This window comes from Felis catus, chromosome E3, assembly GCF_018350175.1.
Source record: "Felis catus isolate Fca126 chromosome E3, F.catus_Fca126_mat1.0, whole genome shotgun sequence".
NCBI lineage: Eukaryota > Metazoa > Chordata > Mammalia > Carnivora > Felidae > Felis > Felis catus.
This window is the reverse complement of record NC_058383.1, coordinates 9,750,389-9,767,760: the sequence shown is the minus strand read 5'-3', so window position 1 is coordinate 9,767,760 and position 17,372 is coordinate 9,750,389. Positions and strand designations below refer to the sequence as shown.

Here is a 17,372-nt window from a genome sequence, read left to right as displayed (position 1 = left end):
ATGATCCGATCTTCATGAACGCGGTTTTGTTTTGGGCTCGTGAACACGGTTTTGTTCTGCGCTCTCTGCTCATCAGCAGAGAGCCTGATGTGGGGCTCGAACTCATGAACCGTAAGATCATGACCTGAACCGAAGTCAGACACTCAAACGACTGAGCCACCCAGGCGCCCCCATGAACACAATTTGTACATAAAGACAACCCCACTTTATGTACAGGGGTGGCTCTGAGGAGATAGCGTTCTTACCTGAGTCCATCAACTAATTCTGTAACTTTAAACATTCCCAATTTACCTGCTTGGCTCACTCCAGTGTGTAAATACCAGGTGGGCTTGAATGATAATGGCAATAAGCATTTCCAATTTTTGCTTAGTCCTTTTCAGCTTCCAAGAGCTTTCAAATCCACTGTCTTATTGATGCTGAGAACACCCGAGGAGGGAGCCGGGGGCGCACTTTATTAACAAGTGGGCTTGGAGAGGTCAAGCCACACAGCAGCCCCAGCACCGGCCCTTCTCCGTCAGGTACGCATTCCATGTCCTAGTTAGATGTAGTCAGATAGTTATAACTGATCTCTTAGCCAAAGCCGACTTGTTTGCTAAGCCTCTGCTCTGCCCTCAACACATTCATTATCTTTTTAAAAAATTTTTCCCTTGTGATGAGAACTTAAAAAAAACATTTTTTAACTGTATTAATTTATTTTGAGAGAGAGAACACGAGCAGGGGAGGGGAAGAGAGAGAGGAAGACAGAGAATCCCAAGTAGGCTCCACACTGTCAGCACAGAGCCCGACATGGGGCTTGAACTCACGAACCGTGAGATTGTGACCTGAGTTGAAATCAAGAGTTGGATGCCCAACCGACTGAGCCACCCACATTCATTATCTTAGAGGCAGATTTCTCTTGTCTTGTAAAAGGTCCAACCAGGCCTACTAGCAGATGTTATGATCTCTTGGTCTGATCAGAACCAAAAGGAAAAATTTCAGAAAATCCAAAGTGGAAACCTGACCCTAGGCCAAATAACCTCTAAAAAAATGAGTCAACCTTCCACTATTTTTAGGAGGCAGTTTCTGGTCTTAGATGCTCCCACACTTTCCACCAAACCCTTAACACACAGTTGTGTTTTCTCAGAGAGACACATTCAGGTTGGAAGGGAAACAGAGATTGGGTGGTGGGTCCGGGAAGCCCAAGTTTGTTGCAAAACTCTGGAGAGAACTAGGACAGAACTCTACCAGGCAGTGTGGCCACAGGACCTTGCTCTCGCCTAAGATATTAGCAGGATGGGTGATGCACCGAGAGGGGATATTCCTGAGCCCTGAGCTCCAGCCAGTCCTAGAACAGTCTACAGCCAGATTCACACTGGCCACCCTCGGCAAAACCCCAAAGTGGATGCTCATCCAGCCTCACCAGTCCTGCAGGGGGTGAGCTTGGATGTGAGAACGGCAAATAGCACACGATTGCTTCTTTGGTCAGTGGTTCCCAAACTCGGCTGTGCACAAGTATCACCTGAGACTATCACCCCAACAGACTCCTCCGCTCCACCCCAGACTGGATTCATTTGGTCTGGAAGGGGACCACTGTTCAACTTTCTTTCTTTCTTTCTTTCTTTCTTTCTTTCTTTCTTTCTTTCTTTCTTTCTTTCTTTCTTTCTTTCTTTCTTTCTTTCTTTCTTTCTTCTTCTTCCTTTTCCTTCCTTCCTTCCTCCCTCCCTCCCTTCCTTCCTTCTTCCCTCCCTTTCTTTCTTTCTTTCTTTCTTTCTTTCTTTCTTTCTTTCTTTCTTTCTTTCTTTCTTTCTTTTCTTCTTCCTTTTCCTTCCTTCCTTCTTCCCTCCCTTTCTTTCTCTTTCTTTCTTTCTTTCTTTCTTTCTTTCTTTCTTTCTTTCCTTCTTTCTTTCTTTTCCTTCCTTCCTTCCTTCCTTCCTTCCTTCCTTCCTTCCTTCCTTCCTTCCTTCTTCCCTCCCTTCCTTCCTCCCTCCCTCTCTCTCTCTTTTCTTTCTCTTTCTTTCTTTCTTTCTTTCTTTCTTTCTTTCTTTCTTTCTTTCTTTCTTTCTCTTCCTTCCTTCCTTCCTTCTTTCCTTTCTTTCTTTTAGAGAGAGAGAGAGAGAGAGGGCACGAGCTGGAGAGAGGGGCAGAAGGAGAGAGAGAATCTCAGGCAGGCTCCGTGCTCGGCACAGAGCCCCACATGGGGCTCAATCCCAGGACCCTGGGATCATGACCTGAGTTGAAATCAAGGGTTGGACGCTCAAGTGACTGAGCCACCCAGGCGCCCCTTGTACTCTTAATGTTTATTTTTATTTTTGAGAGAGAGAGAGAGAGAGAGAGAGAGAGAGAGAGAGAGAGAGAGACAGAATGTGAGTGAGGCAGGGGCAGAGAGAGAGGGAGACACAGAATCTGAAGCAGGCTCCAGGCTCTGAGCTGTCAGCACAGAGCCCGATGTGGGGCTTGAACTCACGAACTGTGAGATCATGATCTGGGCCGAAGTTGGACGCTCGACCGACTGAGCCACCCAGGCGCCCCTCGTACTCTTTACTTCTGGTCATGCTACAGAAGAACATTCTATGTCAGAGTCTAAGGAGGAAACAACAACAACAACAACAACAACAACAACAACAACTCAGCCAAAGGAAGGGCAGAAATGAAGCAGGGGAAGAATAAGGACAAACAGAAAGGGAATGGCCAGGACAGAGGAAAGACGGGATGTGGAGGTTTCCTTACCTCAGACAGGCAGACTTTGGTTTAAGTCAATACACATTTCTGGGGGGGGGGGGGGGGGGGGGGATATGAATTGACACTAAGGACACATTAGGAGATGATTCATTTCACAAAAGAATTTGGCATCACATTCCTTTAAATAGCAGCCTCTGCTAGTACATTTAAAATAGGATTCCATTTACAGAAGTGTGATTTACACAAAACCACGTCTGTTACATAAGGCTCAGGAAAAGAGCTCTCCTCCCTTGTAGTCTGGCCAGCTATAGACCTGGCCCCGCACAGATCGTCATCTACTTTCTCCTAAAAGATGCCCAGCCCAGCTCTCCAGCACCTCTCCCTGTTTCACCTGATTGTGGTTAGCAGATCCTTAGAGACCATCTGAAGCTCTTCTGGCCTTGCCTAAATGCAAGGAGCAACTGCTTCAAATCCTTTACACACTCACTCATTCGTTCGGCACGTCCTTCCTGAAGGCCTACAATGTGCCGGGCACGGCGGTCGTGCACCCAAGACGACCCGTCTCTGCCCCGTGGATCTTATATTCGGGTGGAAGGCAGCGTGACAGTGAACAAATAAATACGATCTATATGGTGTCTGAGAGGTGGCAGGTGCTATAGGGCCGAGAACGGGGCTGGGGCATACTAGGCTGGTGTTACGACCTCACCCAGGGTCACCAGGGAAGGCTGTATTAGGTGACAGAGGGTGACGAGGAAGGAAGCCTGAGAGACACCTAGGAGAAGGGTTGCAATCAGAGCCCACCTGGCAGGTGGGAGGTTTAGTATGGCTGCAGCCTGGAGGTTGGAGAGGCCGAATCACAAGGGGTCACATGGGCCCTGGCAAGGAACGGTCTTTGTCTCAGCGAGAGAGGAGCCCCTGGGAGGTTTGGAGCAAAGGGTGATGTCATCAGACTCCTGTTCTCAAGGACCCCGCTCTCGGGCTGCTGTGCTGACAAGCAGGGAATCGGGGAGAGCAGATGCATCGCGGATGAATCAGTTCAGGCCAGAGAGGATGAGGGCCCAGACCAGGCTGGTCGTGGTGCAAATGCTGAGATGGATTTGGATATACATACATATGTGTGTGTGTGTGTGTGTGTGTGTGTGTGTGTGTGTATGTGTGTGTACGTATATATATATGTGTGTGTGTGTGTGTGTATATACATATATATATATATACATATACATATATATATACATACACACACACACACATGAATTTAAATTCAAGTTAGTTAACATACAGTGTAGTCTTGACTTCAGGAATTTTGGATATATTTTGAAGGTAGAGCCGACGGGGTTTGCTGATGACTTGGACGTGGGGTGTGAGGAAGGAAGGAGTCAAGAGTGGCATCTGACAACGTGCCAGAACACTGTGCGGGGCTGAGTCGCCATCCACACGATAGAGAACCAAAGGAAGAGTGGGTTTGGGGGCAGACAGGACCGGGGGCAGACAGGACCACAGGACCGTGGTTTGGGGGCATGTTACAATGAGATGCCCACCAGATACCAAATGGAACTCTATCTGATCCGGGGCAGCAGGGTGGGGCGCAAACCTGGAAATCAGAAGGGGTTTGAGCTAGATCAATTGATTTGGTGGCCATCCACATATAGACAGGATTTACGGCTGGGTAAGATCACCAAGGAGTGAGTGCAGATGAGACATCTGGGGACAGCCTGAGGACACCCAATATTCAAGAAAGAGGTAGGGAGGAGCGAGGGGTGGAAACAGAAAAGAAACAGCCCACGAGGAAGAAGGAAAACCGGAAGCATGGCACCCTGAAAGTCGCATGAACAGGTGTCTTTTCTTTTCTTTTTTTTTTAATATTTATTTATTTATTTTTGAGAGAGAGAGACAGACAGACAGACAGAGTGAGAGACAGAGCATGAGTAGGGGATGAGCCGAGAGAGAAGGAGACACAGAATCCGAAGCAGGCACAGGCTCTGAGCTGTCAGCCCAGAGCCAGGTGCGGGGCTCAAACTCACGAAGCGCGAGATCACGACCTGAGCCAGAGTCTGACGCTCAACCGACTGAGCCACCCGGGTGCCCCTGAGATGTATTTTCAACGGGGGGTGAGCAGCTGTGAAAGCTGCCAACAGACCAAGCAAAGGAGAGCTGAAAACTGACCACCGGGAGGGACATCGTGGTGATCTTTAAAAAGGCTTTTGGGGAGAGTGGAAGGGGGCAGAGCCTGCAGGGGGACTCAGAGAGAGGAAGAAGGGGCTCCTTCCAGCCAGGGGGCTGAGACAGATGGAGGCGGGGTCCAGGTGTCCTGGTTTTATTTATTTTTTAATGTTTATTTATTTATTTATTTTTGAGAGAGAACACAAGCAGGGGAGAGGCAGAGAGAGAGAGAGGGAGAGGGAGACACAGAACCTGAAGCAGGTTCCAGGCTCTGAGCTGTCAACGCAGAGCCCCACGTCGGTCTCGAACCCAGGAACCTGAGACTGAGAGGCGAGCCAAAGTCGGACGCTTAACCAACTGAGCCACCCAGGAGCCCCGTAGGTTTCCTTGTTTTAAATGGGAGAAATCACAACACGTTTGTATAGGTGTGGGGGGAAGGACTGGAGCGTCACGGGAAGGGGGCAGGGGAGGGGGCCTCGTGCACAGGAGGCGCTGGCCACTCTGTCAGGCACGGGCCCAGGTCACAGCGTATGGAAACAGGTGTCGGCAGATGGCTGGCGGGGGCTCGTGCCGGCTTTCTGGGGATTGCATCTAGCCCTCACTGTTGAAACAGGAAGCAAGGTCAGGGGCTGAGAGGGAGGGCGGGGGAGGAGAAGGCAGAAGTGTTGTCTAGGAAAGTGGGGGGCTGCCAGGACTCGGGGCACCGATGGCCCATTCCACAGAAGCTTGAAGAAAGAAACGAAGCCAGTCCTCTCTGCCTCCTCTTCCCCGGGGCCAATGCTCCCCCATCCCCGCCTTGTTTCTCACACTAACTCGCGCCCTCCTTCCCCCTGCCTTCCAGCTTTGGAACTGCTTGCACCTCCACGGAATCAATGCGGACACACTCGGTCACTTCTGTGCTCTTCTTCTTCGATGAGGCCTTTCAGGAAGGAGACATGAGATTGGGGCTTCCTTTGGCAGATGTGTGTGCTGGTGGGGAGCGGAGCGGGCGGGGCGGGGGGGGGGGGGTGGGACACAGGAAGCATAAGGCAGAATGTCCAGACCCCTCTCAATTCTTCTCTCAGTTTCCTTCCACTCCCCCACCCCAAGCCCCACCCACCACAACCTTTGGATCTCGAATTCCCTTATCTGAAACTCCCTTATCTGAAACTCGGGACTGAATGGTCTCTACCTTATTGTAGTTCCAGCTCTGATTCCCTAATGCCATTAACCTCTCCTGGCCTGTAATAGATCCCAGGCTCATTTGCACACATGATGTCATTTAACCCTATGGTCGCAGCCGGGCTGTCAGCTCCGCTGATGAGATGGGGAAACGGAGTCTTGGAACAGTGGAGCGACTCGCCCAGCTAGTTGTGGGATGCCTTGGCTGGCCAGCAGCACAGCCAGGATTTCAGCCAAGACCTTGCTCCAGCTGTGACCTCACGGATCCCGGCTCTATCCTTCCAGGCCTGGGAAGGACAAGTCAGACTCACTTCCACTGAGAGAACACACAGGTCTGTCAAGCCCTAGCCTCCAGAACTGAAGTCCTTATTATTTTTTTTTTTTTGTAAGTTTATTTCTTTATTTTGAGAAAGAGAGAGTGCAAGGGGCAGGGGCAGAGAGAGAGAGAGAGAGAGAGAGAGAGAGAGAGAGAATCCCAAGCAGGCTCCGCACTGTCAGTGGCGCAGAGCCCGATGCAGGGTTCGATCCCACAAACCACGAGATGACGACCTGAGCCCAAATCAAGAGTCAGACACTGAACCGACTGAGCCACCCAGGCGGCCCACTGAAGTCCTTCTTAACACACAATCAAAGTACAGGCATCACTGATCTCTGGGCAGGGCCGAAGAGGAGGGAGTGGAGGGGCAGTGCAGGATCTGGTCACCCCGGGGAGGCCAAGGAACGTCCTGGCTGGCAGGCAGGAGCCCCGATGGATACTTCTGGGCCAGAACCCAGGGAGTCAAAACAAGCTGGGGAAGAGCTGCCGAGCAGTTTGCTGAAGTGGAGGGGGCGGGGCGGGGGGGCGGTGGTTGCTAATTCCGGGGGTGGATTTCATCACCATCAGTGGCGCTCTGATATGACTTCCTCCGAAAGCAGAGGACCCAAGAACTCTCACTTCTGTTTCCTGAGGAGTGAAGAGGAGCCCTTCCTCAGGGAAGGAGGGGGTAAGAGCCTCGAGGTTCAGGAGGGGGGTCACCCAAAGGGCCCTCAGCTCCTGGTAGGTACAAATGGCCAGACCTCTCTTTCTAAAGCACGGCTCCAACCATGCCCAGGTGTCCAGGGGCTCACCACTGCAGGCGGGGAAAAGGCTTTCGGGATCTGGCCCCCATGAGTTTAGTCAGCGATGACTTTATACACTCACGAAATTCACCCACCAAACATATATCAAGCACCTATGCGTCAAGTGCTGTACTAAGTTAACTCATGCATGAGTCAGATGTAAGTGCTCTGTGTGCACAGCCGGTTAGAGAGGAGATACTGGTGAGTGCAGAGTGGGGCGGGGGGGGGGCATCTGACCAAGGCTGCAGGGCCGGTGTGGGCGTCCTCCCTTGGAGGAAGAGCCAGCCGCCTACCCGGCCTGGAGGAGGGGCCTGCAGGGACGTTGGTGTGGAGAAGCAGGCATCAAGGCACAGAAGTGGGGGCCAGTGCCCAGTGTGGGGATGTGTGGCTGGAGCACTGAAGAGCAAATGAAGGGGCGTCTGGGTGGTTCAGTTGGTTGAGCATCCAACTCTTGATTTCAGCTCAGGTCCTGATCCCAGGGCTGTGGGCCTGGGTCCTGCATCGGGCTCTGCACTGAGCGTGGAGCCTGCTTAGGATTCTCGCTCTCTGCCCCTCTCCCTGCTCATATTCTCTCTCTCAAATAAAATTAAAAAATTAAAGTTAAAATAAAGCAAAAAAAAGCAAACGAAGAGGAAGCCGGGTCCAGGGACCCCCATTCGCAGAATTATATACAACAGTCCAAGCGAGCATCCCCTGGGCCTACCACTCAGCTAGAAACACATTAATAAAAAGAATTCTTAAACGCCAAAAACCTTTATCAATCCAATGGCAATCATATTGTAATATGGAAATGGAAGAAATCAACACGTTGTATACCTTAAAGTTACACAATGTTATATATCCAATACATTTCTCGATAATAAAAATCTAAAACCTTAAACCCCAAGTATTTCAAGTGTTAAAGCAGTGAAAATGCGTCACTCTTCGATGTGTGTACAAGGACGTCACCTTCATGGTGGGAAATGGACAGAGGACATAGTTAAATGTCTGGTAATAGTGTACTGATTACAGGGAAGTAATACATCATCTCTAACTTCTCTGGAAACATAGAAATAACGGCACACAGAGCATGCCCTCGCCACACCCCAGGTAGACAGCACTTGTGATCATCCCCACCAGACTAGGGGGCCAACCCCGGCTCGGGAAGCCTCAGGAACCTGCCCAGGTGAGTAACTGCTGGAGACAGAATTTGAGCCCTAAGGACCCATGCCCTTGACCATTCTGATATACTGTTTCTAGACCCGAGACATAGCGGAAGCTAAATAAGCTTAGACAAACCTATGTTATTGGATGGTCCCGTTCGGTTTAAATACGTGCGTACCTGTTGTATATACGTTTCTATTTGGTTGAATCAAGTGAAAATTGGCCACTTTTTAAGATGTTTATTTAATTTCTTTTTGAGAGAGACAGAGACAGAGACAGAATGTGAGTGGGTTAAGAACAGAGAGGGAGGGAGACAGAATCCGAAGCAGGCTCCAGGCTCCGAGCTGTCAGCACAGAGCCCGACGCGGGGCTCGAACTCAGGGACCGTGAGATCACGACCTGAGCCGAAGTCGGTCGCTCAACCGACTGAGCCACCCAAGCGCCCCTTGGCCATTTTTGACTTAGACAAGCAGCACTTTTATATGGTGCAACCCAGCCTGTGTGTACGTGTGCACGCGCACACACACACACACACACACACACACACACAGAAAAAGTCTAAGGATCTATACCAAATCGCTAGCAGAAGTTTTGGATGGTGGAACTGTACTCGATCTTTATTTCTTTACACCTTTACCTATTTTCTGAAAAAAAAATAGTGCAAGTTAAACACTTCAGTAGATTACGTGTCTCCTCGCTGCAGCTGCTGAAGACCATAGACAGCTCTGTGACATTAAAATGCACCCAAAGCACAGAAGCCCCAGCCTCACTGAACCACAGCATCAGAGGCCAATACGCTCATGGTCGTGTCCCCTCAGGAGGTGAGAAGCCAACGCTAGACAAAAACTGCCGTAGAAAGGGCCCAGGATTCAAAGGGAGGAGTCCAGCCGTAGGTACCCAGGTGATGTGTCAATCCTACCCTCGTTCTAGCTGATGTCACTTGGGTACAGCCAAGGGGGCCTCCAAAACTGACGATGTCACCAAATCCACCCACAGCACCATGGCCAGAGACCTGCTCACTTGACATTCAGCTCTGTTCATGGAGGTTTGTTAGAAATTAGAGGTAGTGTCTTTCTCTGACACTTAACGAAATTTGGAAGGAATCGATGAGCCTCCAGGGCTCTCCGTCCAGTACGGCCTCCGTCCTGGAGGCCAAGCTGAACGGACTGCAGGGAGGGCGGCTGGGGTGCGGTGCAAGTGCCCTAAGGTCAGATTCAGGCAACTCAGAGCAATAGGCCAATGGCCATCCTTGGCTGCAAAGTTTCAGCTGGACGGTGAGCCACAGCAGACCGTGACTAGGGCTCCCAGGGTCCACCAAGAGCCAAGGAAAACCCCTGCTGGGCATGACTGGCCCACCTCTGTAATGCACCTGACCTTTAACGTTCTAACCCTGGGGCAACTACATCCCCATCTGCATTCTCTATCCCCTTTTCCTGGGCCATTCACCACCTTCCAACATCCTACACAATTTCCTTTGTTTACATTTACCGCTACTGTCTACACCCCATCCCCGATGCACACACAGGAGGTCAGCTGCACAGGCAAGGATCTCTGGTTCGGTCAAGCGTCCTGAGTGCTTAGAACAGCACCTGGCATGTGGGGGGTACTCCCTAAATATTTTTCTGAATAGATGAATGAATGAATGCCTACCTGAGATGTTACCCTCCCCCACCCACCTGTACCACGTGGCAGAATTAATTATCCTTACCCTTGAGTTTCTTTGCGCTTTCCTTAAATCTGTGACATCACACTTATTGTACTCTAATAATTGTCTCCACCTCCTTGAAGAGAGGGGCCTTCAAACTATCCCATTCTCTTTTATATCCTCAGTGCCTGGCACAGGGCCTCGGTGTGTGCCGACTCGGGCAACAATCTTGACATCTGCATAGGACAAAAAGGACGATGGCCAGGACCCCAGTTGACACTGTCCAGCACCGAGACCGCTGACATGGAACTTGACGCGGGACGCAGTCACTCGGTAAGACTGCTTTCCAAAGAATCTAGCCTGAGACAAATCCAGCAGGAGAAAAAACGACTTTAGGTCCCAGAAAACGAGGCCGAACTGAGTGCTCCAAAGAGAAGTCAGAACAGTTAACGAAACGCTTATTGGAAAACAAAACAAAACAAAAAAACGACTACATTTGTGCCTCCCGTGCTTATCCTGGTCCCAGCGAGGGCCACTTCCAGGCCTGGGACCAGAGGGAGGTGCAGGCCTGCTGGCCAGAAGCGCGCGTCCCGACGTGACCGCCAAGCGGGACAGCCTCTCGCTGGTTTCGGCCGCGGGATGCTGGTTGTTTCGACGTGGGCCTCACACCTGGCACCGCTCATCCCTCTGGCCCTGCTCCTAGCAAACCTACTCAGCATGCTGCCACTGGCCTTCATCACGTCACCACCCATTCATTTACCACCTACGGCACGCCATGTGTTTCCATCAATGAAACGGCTGCTCCCCTTCTTCCCAACACAGCTGATGAAACACCTCCTCTTCCAGGAAGCACTGACGTATAGGAGGATTTGGATCCCGCATCCTGGGAACTTGGCCGGGCCCCTGAGACAGGGACCGCCGCCTACTGTTCTAGTATAACCGCAGATAGTTCCCGAACACGCCTCGTGTTCTCTGGACCTTGTGCTTTTGCGCACACGGCTCTCTTTGCCTGAAATGCCCTCCTCTGGCTTTCCCCCGGGGGACTCCTTATCCCTCCTTCTCCACCTTTCTCGGGGAGACCCCTCCTCTAGTGCCAGGTCATTTATCCCCCCACTTTCCCATGCTAGTGCGTTCCTCAAATGCACTCTGGGAGTTTGACCAAAGGTACTGTAATTACAACATGGCTGATGGCCCTACTAGCAGAGGGGTCATTCTGAAAGAAGGAATGTTCCACCCTTCATCTAAAGTCTTAAGATTTTACTGGCTGCCTAACTGAATAAAGAAAAAAAAATTAATAATTACAGCACGGCTTACTGTGCCCTCCCATGTGCCAAGAACTTTAAACAGGCCATGTCAATACCTCTTAGGTAGGCAGACAGACACCCATCCATCCAAGAGACAAGGAGGTGATGCACAGACAGGTCAACTAACTGGTCCACGGTCCTAGAGAGGCAAATGTGGTGTCAGGATTTTAGCCTCTGGCCTAGGTGACTCCAAAGGCCCATGGTCAGCCTCTTGTGTGGTTTCAGGGCACAGAAGATGCTCCCTGATCCTCCACATGCAGGGGACTTGGACCCCAGCTGCCTCCCAGCTGCTTCCTACCCCTCTAACCCCATCCTACTGGCCCAGAGAAATCCCCTCCAGATCAAAGAGTCATTAGGACTTCAGGGAATCTAAAGGTGACACGGGATTTTTTTTTTTTTTCTTAACAGAACTATACTTAATTTCTTTGGGGCCCCGGGGCAGCGTGCGTTTTGTCTGGCTGTTGGAATCCTTCGGCTCAGGGGCAGCTGCCAGACCACGTGCCTGTCTGGCTTTGGACTGGGACCTCTCCAGCAAGAAAGGAGACAAAGGTAGAGCGGAAACAGCCCCGGGGACGTGTTCTTTGAGAAAATCACCCAGCTGTGGGGGAGGTGGGGGGAGATGGCAGGGATGGGCTGGGCGACAGAGCACAGTGGGCTGAACTGTCGTCCTAAAACCTACGTTTGCAGGGCACCTGGGTGGCTCAGTCGGTTAAGCGTCCAACTTCGGCTCAGGTCGTGATCTCACTGTTTGCGGGTTCGAGCCCCGTGTCAGGCTCTGTGCTGACAACTTGGAGCCTGGAGCCTGCTTCAGATTCTGTGTCTCCCTCTCTCTGCCCTCCCCCATTTGTGCGCTCATTCTCTCTCTCTCTCTCTCTCTCTCTCTCTCTCTCTCTCTCTTTCTCTCTAAAAAATAAGTAAACATTAAAAAAAAAAACCCTATAGGGACAACTGGGTGGCTCAGTCAGCTAAGCGTCTGACTTCAGCTCAGGTCACGATCTCACTGCTCGTAGGTTCAAGCCCTGTGTCAGGCTCTGTGCTGACAGCTCAGAGCCTGGAGACTGCCACAGATTCTGTGTCTCCCTCTCTCTCTGCCCCTCCCCAACTTGCATGCATGTGCGCACATTCTCTCTTTCTCTCTCAAGAATAAATAAACATTAAAAAAAGACAAAACAAAACTCTCCATTTGCTTCTGAGCTTAGCCCCTGCCTGCCAGGGAGATCGGGAGATACCTCCGAGGACAATGAATTCTGCTTCTCAAGGCCGTTTTAAGGCAGTAAATAATCCAAGTGAGAGTGTTCTTTTTGTCACTGACAAGCGTCTACGTGTCATTCCACTCAGTGCATTTCAAGGGAGTCTCTGTCTGTCTACAACCCGGCCGTCCTCAGCTCTGGCTCAAACATCTTAACGTCTACATCCAGGGGTCCACACATAAAGTGAGTATCCCATATGCACGTGGGTTGAACTGAACCTCATCCTGACCCATAACAATCTTAGTGATCAGTGACAATAAGACATGACAATCGGGGCGCCTGGGTGGCTCAGTCGGTTAAGCGTCCGACTTCAGCTCACAGTCCGTGAGTTCGAGCCCCGAGTCAGGCTCTGTGCTGACAGCTCAGAGCCTGGAGCCTGCTTCACATTCTGTGTCTCCCTCTCTCTCTGACCCTCCCCCGTTCATGCTCTGTCTCTCTCTGTCTCAAAAATAAATAAACATTAAAAAAGAAATTAAAAAAAAAAAGACATGACAATCAGATGATATGTCAAAAACTTTTCTTTTTTCTAAGCATTTTTGAAGGAGGCAAATAACAGATTTCCTTCCTCGCTGGCACTTGGCTGAGGCCACTGTCATCCACCATCCCCGACCTTCTTACAGGGACTGTTTGGAGAAGACTGCTAGGATGCTCTGCTGAAATTTTAGGAACGATGGTGAGGGATGCACAAAGCTAGGCTATGTGGATTTGCTTCCCTAGAACTGCTCCCCAGTGTTACGGTGAGACCAGCCACACTAGACCTCAGCCATCCACCCACAGGTCTCTGAGGCTCCCAAAACCTGAATGCCAAGCTGTGCCAGAGTCTCCAAGGTTGGCAAGGACTCGGGAGGCCAGGCTCCTCCAGGGTCCCCGAGCAGCTCCGGTGGACAGACAGGCTCTCCCCCGCTTCATGGAGTTGATTCCGCCGGAGAATGGCTCTGTTGTGGGAAGTGCTGGCCAGCCAAGATCTAGCCCCTCTTCAAACGAATCCCACCTTCCAGAGCCATGTGGAGTGCATAAACTACCTCTTTGTCTCAACAGCCCACAGTGAGTCAAAGATAACCACCAGCGCTTCTGGGGTCTTCTCTCCCATGGGCTGAACCACTCATCTTACGAGGCTGACATCCTCCTCGCTCTCTGGACATTCTCTAGGTCAGAGGCTTCAAAACCTTTTCTGACTCTGACCATAGTAAAAAAACACGTACACTTTACAAAGCCAGTCGTTACTTGTGCACACGTGTGCCTACCACCAAAGCCAGTTTCGAGAGCGAACGCTTACCCCCTTCCACGTAACATGCCTGGATGCTTTCTCATCTACTTCACTCTTTCCAAATGCTAGTTGCAGCCCACTACGCTGATTTTGTAACCCAGAGCTGAAAACGCTGCTCTAGGCTCACCAAGCCGGTCATCCGTGCCCAGCCTTAACTGATTACTTAGCTCAGACCCTAGGCAGGAGAACACGTCACGTAGCCATTAGCCTCTCCGGGCTGTGAAGACAGTTCTCAGCATCATTCTACACAGGGATCTCCCCGACTCGGCGTTTCCTCTTCCCACGCCCCTCCTCAACTCAGCAAATACACCCGCACACCAGCAGCGACAACACGTCCGGCACAAGCTCTTTCCCCGCCACGCCATCGTGATCACTGACTCTGAACACATGAAACACCTTTTCTCTACCCCTCCCATTTTCCTGCTGTGTAAGCTGGGGGATCTCAGGGGGGCAGCAGAGATGCAGGAAGAAACCCGAATTTTGAAAACAGCAGTAGGTAGGTAACTGACAGGCGTGTAGTCTGCATATAGATGAGCACTAACGTCCCCTGCCCCTCTATGGGACCCAGAAGCCAAAGGCCACCACTCCAGCTTGTCCTTCTAGATTGGCTTGTGTCCATTCTAGAATCTGGTCACTAAATCTTCTCCCTTGCCCTTTATTTACTCTGTCACCATAGTGTACGTTTTGGTGATCAGGAGAACCGGGTGTGAGACCTGGTTCCGCCACTTGTATGGGATCCAGACTTCATTTCCCGAACTCCGGTTTTCTTATCTGTAGAATGTGGCTAATTCCACCCTGCCTTCCTCACAGAGTTGTGCTAAGCATGAACAGGTGTAAAAACGCTTCGTAAACTGTAAACCACTAAGCATATCTAAGTCATCACATAAACCACGCATTCTTTTGTAAGGATTGCCGACATTGGCTCTGATCCCCAAACTTCAGCACTGCGTTCTCTGCGTTCAGTAGAGGCACAGACTCCATCATCAATCCCCCAACAGCCCTTCACCCGAGTGCCAGGTTAAACAGGCCCTCCCTTGGGCAGAAATCTGAGGTCATCAAAAATTCATCGCTTGCAACAGCTGGTAGGTCCACTGTCACAGACATTTGTACCTTCATCCAGAAAGAGAATAGATCTGGAAGAGTTGCTCCCGAGAGCAGTCAACTGAAATACAGCCTTCAGGCAACTCTTCATGTCAATCAAGAGAATAAAGTCAGGGTGGGGGGGGGGGGGCGTACCTGGCCAGCTCAGCTGGGGGAGCATGTGACTCTTGATCTTGGGGTCCTGAGTTTGAGCCCCACATTGGGTGTAGAGAATAAATAAATCAACAACAACAAAAAAAAAAAAAAAGAAAGAAAGGAGGGGGTGGAGATCAGAGTCATAGATGAGACTCTGGAAACCATCATTATCATAATAGCCACCATGGAAGGGGGACTAACTAACTATACCAGGTCCTGTGCCTTGAAAGAATTATTTCCAACCTTTGCTAGGATGCTCAAGGCAGATATCATTCTTCTCATTTTACGGATGGGACGAAGAGATTACAAAAACTTGCTCAACAGCATGTAGGGAATCGGGTGGACTACAATCTGCTTATTCGCATTCGGTGGGAAGCAAGAGAAACCTTCTAGGCTGATGTCAGGCTCTGCCAAGGACGTGGCTTAACTGCTGGGTTTGAGGTCGATCCTGGAGCCAATGGCCCCCCAGAGTGAGGACTTCAAACCAGAGAGAGGACTTTAAATGGTCCGAACGGGAAAGCGACTTTGGCCTTTGGCAGGAATGGGAAGCAGGTGCCAATTCCCTGGGGTGGGTCAGGTTCTTCTTGCGGTGCAGTCCTGGGTCTGTGCTCTTTACAAAGAGCGGGGGACCATTGTTTCTGGACTGGGCTTTTGACTGCTCAATGATTAATGAGAACCTAATATCACTTTTGTTCGGACCCCAAGCTAGAAGAAGAGAGAGGTAATACATGTGCCTCTCCTGTGCCCCCCATTCTCTACCCGGTGCCTACAGGCCAAGGTCGGAACACCTTGGCTGGCATTCAAGGCCATTGTGATCTGGCTCCAACCAACAATCTCAACATTTCCTGATCTAAATGTGCCCGAACCAAAACGTCCCCAGTCTCACCCGATGGTCTTGGCCATTCCTCTTCCTGTGACTCTCCCAACAGGCAATGCCCCTCACTGCTCTCAGCACAGCCAACTCCACCCAGCCTTGACAGCCAGCCTAGGGCCTTGTTTTCCATCTGAACTCTGTCCCCACCCCCACCCCCGATTCCTCTGCAGACCCCTTAGAGCTGTGGCCTTCTGGTTGGGAGCCTTGATAGGTAGGTGTTTCGTTGGCCCTGCATCTCTCTAGAGACCTCCATCCAGATGCCCTGGAGGAGCAGGGAGGGAGGCCACAGGTGACATTTCTGTGTACCTCACACAGCACTCGCTATAGGAACCACAGGTTTTAAATAAACGCTGTTGAGTCCATGAGCAGACAGGTGAAGAGAGGTGGTAGTGTTAGAAGGGACCCAAATCTCTAAAGACGCAGGTCTTTGAATTCTGTAAGCTGGTCCTCACAGTCCAGGCTTTGGAAGGAAGCTTAGCTCAGGGCCAGAAGGTAGCTTGGGAGTGATGTGGTTTGGTGGACGTTGGCCTAGAGCCTCAGGTCCACGTGCAGGACAGGTGACTCTGGTCTTGCTGAGAGATCTCTAGAAAGGAGCGTGGCTGCTACTCAATTTTCCACCTCCCCACACTCACAGCTGCATACAGGATGTTTTTGGAAGGGTCATTCTGATAGTTGCCCAAAGAAAGTAAGCTTTCATAGCACACGCATGGGGAATGGTGGTCCAGCCTTTTGGCCCCGCCCAACCACGGATGGGTATGTGTCCTCGTATGAACCTGGGAGCCAGCGAGACCCCGCATCCAGCCCCCAGGTCCAGGGCACTGCTCAGTATGAGACTGGTTTCCAGTGGTGGAAGAGACAACTATCACCTATCCTCTGCTTCCCATCCCAAGATGGAATGCCAGAGGCTGGCAGGCCCAGGAGCTCACCTGCTTTCTCCATAGAGATGGTAACTTCAAAATGCACTCTCTGGGGGAAACTAGCCTAATTCTGTACAAGATGAACTGAAATTCCAGTACCTTCTCTTCCCTAAGGAATAGGCAGACCCAGACCTCTTTCTCCCCAGACACAAAGACACACCCCATCCCAGCACAGACCATCACTGGGTACCTCTCCAGCCTGACACACAAGCTCTCAAATGTTATCAGACTGGGGGAGCCGGGGGATGGGGGGCACTCTGGTCTAAAGCCAGGGTCAGAGTGGTAGCGGTCTCAAGGACACCCTTAAATCTCCATTCAGAGTGGGAGCCATCTGGGACCTCTGGGAAAACCTGCCCCAAGTGCCCCAAATCACATCCTGTTACCCCCTGAGGGCTGTTCCCCAGTCAATGAACCACAATGTACTCAGCTCCTACTGTGCTCCTGGGGGGGGGGGGGGCACAGGGCTGCCTGGGGGAGGAATCAGCCGCTCCAGGGCCAGATGCTTAAGAGGCAAAGGTGTTTGCTGGTCCCCAGGCCAAAGCCGCTGGGGTCTACAAGTGGTAAATCAAAACATCTCCCATCTATGCCAAGGATTCCATTCCTACCCCTCACTTTCTAAAATGCTTTAAGCCCTAGCTCCTCCTCACTGCCCTTCCAAG

The 17,372-nt window shown here is 51.0% G+C and overlaps 1 protein-coding gene across 2 annotated transcripts in view; it reads right to left on the bottom strand.

Moving 5' to 3' along the window:
* Positions 1-17,372, bottom strand: part of HIP1 (huntingtin interacting protein 1) — a 153,842-nt gene that overhangs the window by 66,494 nt on the left and 69,976 nt on the right. The gene's annotated exons all lie outside the window — the stretch shown is intronic.